The sequence below is a fragment of the Vulpes lagopus genome, chromosome 6 (genome assembly GCF_018345385.1).
Source record: "Vulpes lagopus strain Blue_001 chromosome 6, ASM1834538v1, whole genome shotgun sequence".
NCBI classification, from domain to species: Eukaryota; Metazoa; Chordata; class Mammalia; order Carnivora; family Canidae; genus Vulpes; species Vulpes lagopus.
The window spans coordinates 110,245,843-110,256,051 of NC_054829.1; positions in this window are offsets into that span (position 1 = coordinate 110,245,843).

A 10,209-nucleotide genomic window follows, 5' to 3' on the forward strand; every position below is an offset into this window, starting at 1 on the left:
GGCTCAGTCAGCTAAGCATCCAGCTCATGAGGGCTCAAGTCATGATTTCAGCATTATGAGATGGAGCCCCAAATTGGACTCTGCACTTAAGTAGGCATGGAACCTACTTAAGATTCTTTCTCCCTCTACCTTGGCTCCTCCCCACCCTCCTTGAGCTCTCTCAAGACTAGGTCTTTTACATTTTGTTCCTTTGCTTATTTCAATGCAAATTTGTTTAAATATCACCTAAATATGTCTGATCTCTGATGTATCATGTGGGAACCTCTGAAAACCTTGCTTCATTCCTTTGATGCAGCACTTTTTCCACGAAAAGCTACATAGATGGCATATTTGTGAGTCACTTACATTTGGTCAATTAGCCACAGGACACTGACTCAGAAACAAAGAAAAGTTTCAACAAAATGGCATCATGAACAGATGACAAATCTGGGAAAGAAAGCTTTCTTTTTTCTATGTAGCCCACTGACCCTTTTTACTGGAATGAAATAGAGATGCTTTAAAAGATGCACTTATGCCATTGCACGGAATTATTCTGGACTGTTTGTGGATGAATACAAGCTAGCCATTCAGCGAAGCAACTCTGCTGCTATCTTAAATACAAAAGAACAATTCAAGGATAACTGACCTTGATACCCTAGGATTATGTCCTGAACGTAAGTTTGATATTTGCAGGCCTAGTCTGAAGCATACATTTGAAAAGTAAAGCAGAAAAGCCATGTGAATATAAACTCAGTTATTAATACTACTCATATCATTAAACATAGTCTATTTGAAAACATTCCCAGGATATAAGTAGTGATTTATTTGTTTGGGGTGTAAGTATGGAAAGTCCTCCTCCTTCTCACTAAACAATCTCATTTGAGTTCTTCATGTTCAGTAAATTCTAAGCACTGGGGAATACATTTTCCTTCCTATAACTCAATGTGGTTTGCATTAGTCCTTAATAAATATATTATGATATGCTATATACCTCCGTTTGCAGTTTCAGAAATCATTGTGCAGCTTCCTGCCAACCACCTCCAAAATGAACAAATAGGCAATTGCACTCAAGGTGAGTAACTGTGTATCTTTTAAAATTGAATTATTATCCTTTTAAAAAATTAATCATCCTCACTTGTGCACCAACCTAGACGCAGTACTGACCTCCTCTAAGCTGTTGTGAAGGTTATTCAAAGTGGTGGTGACATTTTCAAGTCATTTTTTCGAATGCATTCAGTTTTGAACCAACAAGATTTGGTAGCTGCTGAAAAGGAAGCATCACAAAGGTATTACACCAGGCAAAAACAGTGAGATCATTCATTAGTTGGATTGCAGGTAAAATGCCTTAGTCTGATTTTTGAATCTCGGCAAAATATCCAGTTCTTTTTTTTTTTTTTTTTTTAACAAAGTAAAGGTGCCAGTGTTATTTTAGTGTACAATACTGAGACAAAATAAACTTCATTTATTTTACTTTTTTTGAAGAGATAGAAAAGAGTCATGTATGCTGTTTCTAAGGAATTGTCCATATCGAAGAATTCATTTGATTTTAACTCATGTAAATTCATGTCTCTGTATCATCTTCCTTTTATTTTTTATTTTATTTTATTTTATTTTAATTATTTTTTTTTTCATCTTCCCTTTAAAACAGTGTTATAGGGGCACCTTGATGGCTCAGTGGTTGAATGTCTGCCTTTGGCTCTGGTCATGATCCCGGGGTCCTGGGATGGAGTCCCAGCATTGGGCTCCCTGAAGGGAGCCTGCTTCTACCTCTGCCTCTCTCTGTGTCTCTCATGAATAAATAAATAAACAAAAAATCTTTAAAACAGTGTTATAATTATCAACATATCAATTATCAGGATATCATTACTAAGTCAATATTTATCATTTGCTTATACATAATTATATTTATGACATTAAAAGGAACCTAGAGAAATATGTTGTTCTTCTTAAAGAGAAGTGGTTATTTCCCCCTCTTAATTTGGTAAAGCTGGGCTGAATCGATGTTGGGTTGACTTTCTAATATTATATAATTAGATGTGTTTTAACAATGAAAAAATATGAAAGAGCCATTAGTGCTGGTGTATTAAATCACAGCCTGTGTAAATGATTGTGTCTAGAAAGCCACTGATGTCAAATGGAAATCAGAACTTCTGGCCTGCTGGTAGCCAACAGCAATGTGGGTGCTGCCTAACAGGGATGAGTGGCTTCTTATGCAAATTCATATAAGCTTGATAGTGTAGACTAAGAGTTCAAGAGTCACAGTGGAAAAATAAAACAAACAAACTTGAAAAGAGAGCCACCATGAACATCTTGATATGTGTGCCTATTCAGGGTACTTCCTCATTCTTTTGGTAACGGGAACCTCTCTTCAATGTGATGTTCCATAGAGTTTGGTGGGAAAATCCTTTCTCCCCATGACACACACGTGAGCCAGGCATGGCTGTCTGAATAACCCATCTCCTGCCACAGTGATTATTTCAGGGATGATTACAAGAACCTTGAGGGGACTATCTCTTCAGACTGTCAAGACTGCTAAATCTATAAGATAGGAGCTTTAAAGACTAATGGCTCTGGATTCCTGGATCCAGTTGTACCTGAAACCATTGTTAGATTTTTTTTAGTTGTGTGAGTTAATCCATTCATTTGTATACCTAAGTTAGTTTAACGTAAGCTTATTTATCGTTGCTTATAACAAAAAGAATGCAGTGAACCACATATTGATAAGAATTTTGAAATAAATCATGTTACTTCTTTATTTTATTTATTTTTTTAAATTTTTATTTATGATAGTCACACAGAGAGAGAGAGAGGGGGGCAGAGACATAGGCAGAGGGAGAAGCAGGCTCCATGCACGGGGAGCCCGACGTGGGATTCGATCCCGGGTCTCCAGGATCGCGCCCCGGGCCAAAGGCAGGCACCAAACCGCTGCGCCACCCAGGGATCCCAAGTTACTTCTTTAAAATCATGGATTAACACTATCAGAACCTATTTCATTTCATAAAGCATTCCTTTTGAAGACAATATGGTATTTGCTATTATCCAGGCAGAAAAAGATGGTATTAATAAAAATCAAAAAGCACTAAATTAGTTATGAGGACATTTGGATGGAATCTATTAATAATTTTCTTGCTAATCAATTCAGTCATAGTAAATAAATCACTTACTATGTTTTTGTTTTACTTCTGTGCTTTATGAAGGAGCTGGCTGCCATAACATACATCTGACTCATACTGGATACCTATCCTGGCTGGTATTCAGACTGTATGCATGGATGTCTGATAGTCTCTTGCACAAAGCCAATTGAGAAAACACAACAAAAGACATAAAAAAGGAAACACTAACAAACACAAAATCAAACACAAAATATGTGTATGAGATTCTAATACCCTAGGTAATCTGTTTCAGTATTCTTTTTTCACAAATGTCTCAACCAGGGAGTTTATTCCCTTTTTTTCTTATTTTTACCTTTTGCCTTTCATACAATGTTTTGGGCACTGTGAAATTTAGCAATGTGAATTCTCCCCATTTTCTTTATAATTCTATTGCAGAAAGCTTAATGAAAAGTAAAAGAGATCAAGACAGTGGAAAGGGTAAGGGGAGCCTGTATTCACTAGAATGTGGAAAGTCAGATTAATGGAATTTTCCATTCATTTATTCAACAGCTGTGCTCAGCACTTTGCAAGAGTATTTTTCTATTTTTTGATATTGATGTTGGGTTATTTGAGACAGGAACAATGAAGAGGTAGAGTGGTTTTAAGTATAATTTTATTAAGCACATTTTCCCCTACAATACTGAGTCTCTCTGTCAACACATTTGAATGCGAATGTGAATTAGCATTTTCTAGGTGGAACAGGGATAATCCTAAAAGGAACAAGGTGCTTTCAGGTTATCCTTGAAATTTGCTGCTATTTGAAGACCATTGAAAACTTGGCATTTGAGGGAGATCCTCAAATTTTTGAGGATCTTTTCCTCTTTTCCCCACCACAGAGGGTCACTAACTTAACACTTATTTTATCTGTTCAGCCTCTCAGGAAGCTAGACATTTCTGGCTAGTATCTGCCCTTGACAAAGATTAGGCAGTGGAAGAAATTCTAACCAGATTAATGAGTTAGTGAGAAAAATGAAAATTGTAAGTGTTCACTCAGAGTCTAATTAAATGTAAAAGTGTATGTGTTTATAACTTAGTTACAAATAATTCTATGGAGGATCCCAACCTGGTGGATATAACTGGGAAGAGGCGAGAAAAGGAGATATGCCATCCATATGTGAAGTTGGTAAGGAGAGCATTGAAGTTCAGATACAAATTCACACAAGAGAGATTTAATTTTCTCAGAATAACATATCAATACCAATTGCCAGATTCTTAGCTAGTCTTTGCACCCTAGATAGTAAATGAGCTGAAATAGTAAGTAAGGCTAAGGAGTGTATTAGAGTGTGGGGAAGGTGGTTCTTTCATGACTATGAAGGTTTTTTGTATTGTTTTGCTTTTGTTACTATTTGATGTGTTTTTGAACATAGTCCATCTTATTTTTTAAAAGGCAGCTCTTTGTTTCACCCAAATTATTTTTTTCACCTAAATTATGAATCCATTAAGATTTGAATGAGAAATGTGTGCTGTTTTCTTGCTTAATACAAATACAAATACAAATATCTCAAGCCAATATTCTTTAAGAACTGTAAACTGTATTTATGCACTGCTATTCCAGGACTAACCACTATCACACTTTGTACTTCTTTGTCATCAAACATTTCCATAGTAATCTAAGACTGTGGCTCTCACTAATGTTTTCTCAGTCTTAAATTTATGGACAGAGATTATTAAGGATCACACTGCACTGATTAACATCAAATGGTTAACAATGTACAAAGATTTGGGTGCCTGGGTGACTCAGCGGTTGAGTGTCTGCCTTCAGCTCAGGGCATGATCCTGGGGTCCTGGGATCGAGTTCCACATCAGACTCCTCACAGGGAGCCTGCTTCTCCCTCAGCCTGTGTCTTTGCCTCTCTCTCATGAATAAATAAATAAAATATTTAAAAAAATGTATAAGGATTTATATTGTAATACTACCAAGAGAATCAAAGTCAGTAAGAATGGATTATTAATGCATCAGATAATGCCTTCCAGAGGAAGGAAATAGAGACATGTTCTGGTCACTCTTTCCCCATTTTAACATATTCCATCATTATTTTATATCTGTAGATGAATATTCCCCTGCTATAGACAATTGTACAATAAGCTTCCTTATCAATGATAAACATATCTTATCTTTTTTTAAGATTTTATTTATTTATTTATTCATGAGAGACACACACAGAGAGAGAGAGGCAGAGACACAGGCAGAGGGAGAAACAGCCTCCATGCAGGGAGCCCGATGTGGGACTCGATCCCGGGACCCCAGGATCACGCCCTGGGCCAAAGGCAGGTGCTAAACTGCTGAGCCACCCAGGTGTCCCATGCATATCTTATCTTATACATGGAAATTAATTAGTATTATTACCAGGATCTAATAGTGAATTTTTTATGGTAACTAAAAGTATTGTATTTTTAATTTTTAAATTTCTTTTCAAATTTTTATTTAAATTCTAGCTAGTTAACATATTGTATAATTTTGGTTTCAGGAGTAGTATTCAGTGATTCATCACTTACAATAGTGGTTTTAATAGAAACTACCTCCAACAACTATTTCTTGGCAGAAAAAAAAGAGCTGCAAACAAGTATTCTAAAATGAAGTAAAATGAGCAGAAACATTTGGCTTATGTACTATATGTGTGCTGATCTTGTGTTCTGTGTGGTCTATTGGACATTTTTATATGGTTTAAGGGGCAATGAGTAGTACCTGATAAACACGTTCCAAGCTAAAACTATTCAGTCGTGCTCTATGAATTGTGAAAGCTTGCTTGTTCAGTTGTTGCTATATAAGAGCACACGCTGAATTACTGTCTGATAATAATCTTAGTCTTACCCGTGGGTATTATCTGCCTCACCTTGGAGAAGAGGAGAATAGTCCCTCTAGTCAAGCACGTGGCTCTTGCAGGATTCTTACTTTTTACAAGAGGAAGTCCACTCCCTCCCTCCCAGCGCAATTTACTATGGAAGCATACAGCACTGCACTTAACTCCCACAGTAAAGCATCATACCCATGCCATGGTCCTTTCCAAGAGTATAATTGATCTGATTATCTTTCAATAGGATTCAAAAGCTTGGATGAGATAAATAATAGTCACAAAGGACTGCATAAAGATTATATTATCCATCCATTCATCTAGATATGTATTTTCAAACACATTTTTTTTAGCAGCAGACTACTTGTATCCAATGGGATTTTGCACGCAGCCTGCTAAATAAAATGGATTAAAAGAATAGTCTACCCCATGGGAGTCTCCTTTGACTAAGGTGAAACCCTGATATATTCCAAGGTACTCAGAGCTCTACAATGAAAACTTTGAAAACCATTGTTCTAATCTGGGCTCATAAGCCCAAATGTCCTTAGAGCTCCTCTCAGAATATAAATGATTCCGTGTCTAAGATACTTAGAAGTAAGGGAGATATACATATGTAAGGGAGATATACATATGTATTTATACACATATATTTTATGTGTACTTTATTTGCATATTATATATACTTCATTTATTAATTTATATATTAATTTATTTGTATATTACTTTATTTATATATATACAAATCATATTTGAATGAATGCCTTTAGGGAAACATATATGTTCTTGGTGTGTGTGTGTGTGTGTGTGTGTGTGTATACACATTGGAGGATAACTGACAAAACTATAATCTAGGACAGTTATTTAATCTTTCTAAGGAACTGCTCCCATTTTATTTATTTTTTTTTCTCATTTTAAAAACAGGAATATTATTACCTAACAAATAAGTTTGTTGGGTAATTAAATGAGATCATGCCCATGAAATACTTACCAGCGTGCCTGGCACATAATATGCACTCAATAACTGTTACATAGTAATACTTATTTTATAGCTAGAAGAATATATGCCAAGAGGAGAACTAATGAAAATCATCAATTTTGTTTTGGGAATTGATAGCTTTATTTTTCACTTTATAACTCCATTCTTTATTTGCTGAGCTACTGTGAAATAAATTACATACATCATTACATTTCATCTTTAAGTACTTCCAATGTATATCTTTGCAAAAATAGCACTCACACACCTAAGATAACATTACCACATTTGAAAATAAAAATTTCCTAATGTCATCCAATACTCAGCCTGCTGTCAAATTTTGTTATTTGTCCCCAAAACTCTTTTATGGTATGTTTGCTCAATAAACAATTTTAAATGGGAAAGAATTTACCAGGTTGCTTACTATATAATCTAAATATCGTTTGGCCATTTCTAAGCAATTAATTTTATACAAGTTGGCTAGTAGAACAGGACAAATGTTAGGCAAATGGGAAGGGCAAGGAAAAGACCTGGCTTGAACAGTCTGTTACATTTGAGTGGACAGCCAGGGCATGCTGTTTATGGCAACTGGCATTTTTGTAGTTAGACTCCAGTGTCACAAGATAGAGTCATGCTACTCAAGCTAGTCATTTCGGCAAGTAATACGGCAATGAACAATAATACAAACCTGAAAATTGGCAGTATAGAGCAGAGAATTCACTGCTGATTCCATAGAAAGAAACTGATCTGATAAATTATGCACATAATTGTGCAGCTGGATGATTTTGCCTTTCATTTCATGAAGTTCCAGTGTAGTGGATATATTCAGTTTGTAAACACATTCAAACAAACGGCCTACTTCCTGTGAGGATAAGAACAGAGAAGCACAGAAAGCAAAGAAGTTACTTTTTAAAAATTAGTTTACTAATATTTCCTGTGGACTGAATCACAATTAAACTGAAAAAAAAAAAGTATCAGGAAGATACATTGATGCAAAGGAAAGAAATTTTGGTAAGGTCAACATTGTTCAAAATCTAGATGCTATTTAAAAACAAATAAACAATAAATAAATAAAAAAACAAAAACAAAAACAAAACAAAATCTAGATGCTCTATTGGAAAATTGGTATGGCAAAAGATTATTTTTTGCTTTTCAAATGTGAGTGGTAATGATATGGGAGAGCTTGGGTCTTGTCTCATGGAGTCAAAGAATGAATCTCGTGGACAACAGAGAGTGAGCAAAGCGATAGAAGATTATTAAACAGAAATCCAGAGAAAGCTCTCAAAAGTGAGAGGGGTCCCGACAGGGTTGCCACTGAGGGCTTTTATGGTCTGTCTTTTATATAGAAAACTGACCAGGGAACTTGGTAAATTTCTCATCACTATCAGGGTGGATATTTAGAACAAACATGGTGGACTTATATCTATCATAATAACAAACAAGATGTTTTTGTAAATATCATGAGCCCAAATAAGATGTTCCCTTCTCTCTGGTTAATTTCTTCTCCATAACATTTCTCTGCATCTAGGATTTCTGTGGGCCTAGTCAGGTGGCTCATGGCCTTGAGATTCTTGTATCATCTTGGTTTGATCAGGGACTATTTTTTTTTAAAATTTATTTATGATAGTCACACAGAGAGAGAGAGAGAGAGAGAGAGAGAGAGAGGCAGAGACACAGGCAGAGGGAGAAGCAGGCTCCATGCACTGGGAGCCCGACGTGGGATTCGATCCCTGGTCTCCAGGATCGCGCCCTGGGCCAAAGGCAGGCGCCAAACCGCTGCGCCACCCAGGGATCCCTGATCAGGGACTATTGATAACACCTTACTGACCTATTTCTATGATTACAGTAGCCATTAAAGAGGGATACTCCCTAACATTTTGGAGCTAGGGAGCCAGGTTTATTTTTTCTGTTTTTTACTGTCTTTCGTCTGTTCTCTTGGGATGGGTAGGAGCCTGACTCTGGGGCCTTTCCCTTATCTTTCCCTGCCTAGCCCGGTCTGCCCCTAACTTGTTCCTACATCACTAATTACCTTGATCTTTTTTAGCTGTTGACATTTATTTCTACAACTTATAGTTTTGTACTTTGTGAGAGACTCATAGCAATCAGAGAAAAAATTAAACAAGAATGAAATTGAGCATTTGTCTTTATTTTCTCTAGTCTGAGATTTTTCAAACATACATGCTAGTCTATCAATTGGAGTAAATTATAAATTTCTGATCTTTGAAGTTAAGGCTAAATTTGTTAGTCACTTCTTTCGCTCTTCTATTTCCCAATCAGACACACATACACACAGAGTCACACTCACACAGTCCTTGCATAATGTTTTTTTTGGAAGTAATTTGACAACTCTTCAAAAATCATCAGTATGATTTATGCTATCACATGAAGCCATGGATTTGTTAAGAGTTTGGGAAGCTGGAAGAAAGGCAGATATTTTAACCATTCCTTCTTAGTGTCCTTCCTTATCTTGACTGCTCCTTTTTCTCATTCTAAACATTTCTTCTGAGTGATCGGATTCATTATGTCTCACCCATGTTAGGTTTCCTTATTCAAAGTATATTAGTTTAAGAAATATAATTGAATACCTATAATATAGTAAGCATTTTTCTAGGCACTAGAAAGACAATAGTAGACAAGATAGATGAAGATTTCTATCCTCCTGGAGTTCACATTCTAGAGGGAGAAGAGATGGAATAACCAAAATAAACATGGGAGAGATATAATATGCAGTGGAGAAAAATGAAGTCAAGAAAGGAAGAAAAAAGGGAGTCCTGGTGAAGTGGGAGTGGAGAGAGGTGTCACACTTATCAGCGAGGTAGATGGTAAAAGGCTCTTATTATGCCAGGTGCCCTGTTATGGGGCTCTATTTACTAGAAGAGGAGGGAGGTTTATAATTTTTTAAAATATTTTGTATTTTTAGAGCAGTTTTAGGCTTACAACAAAATTGAAAGGAAGGTACAGAAATTTCCCACATACCACCTATTCACACAGACATAGCCTTTCCCATTATTCAGCATCACTCACCAGTGTGATACATTTTTTTACCAAGTATGAATGTACATTGACACATTATCATCATCTAAAGTCCATAGTCAATATTAGGATTGATTTTTGGTTTTGTGCATACCATGGGTTTGAAAAAATATAAATAATGACATATATTCACTATGATATCATACAGAGTAGTTTCACTGGCCCGCAAACCCTCTGGGCTCTGCCTATTTATCTCTACCTCCCCTCAACTCCTGGCAACCATTAGTCTTTTTACTGGCTTCATGGTTTGGCCTTTTTCTGAATGTCATAGAGTTGAAAT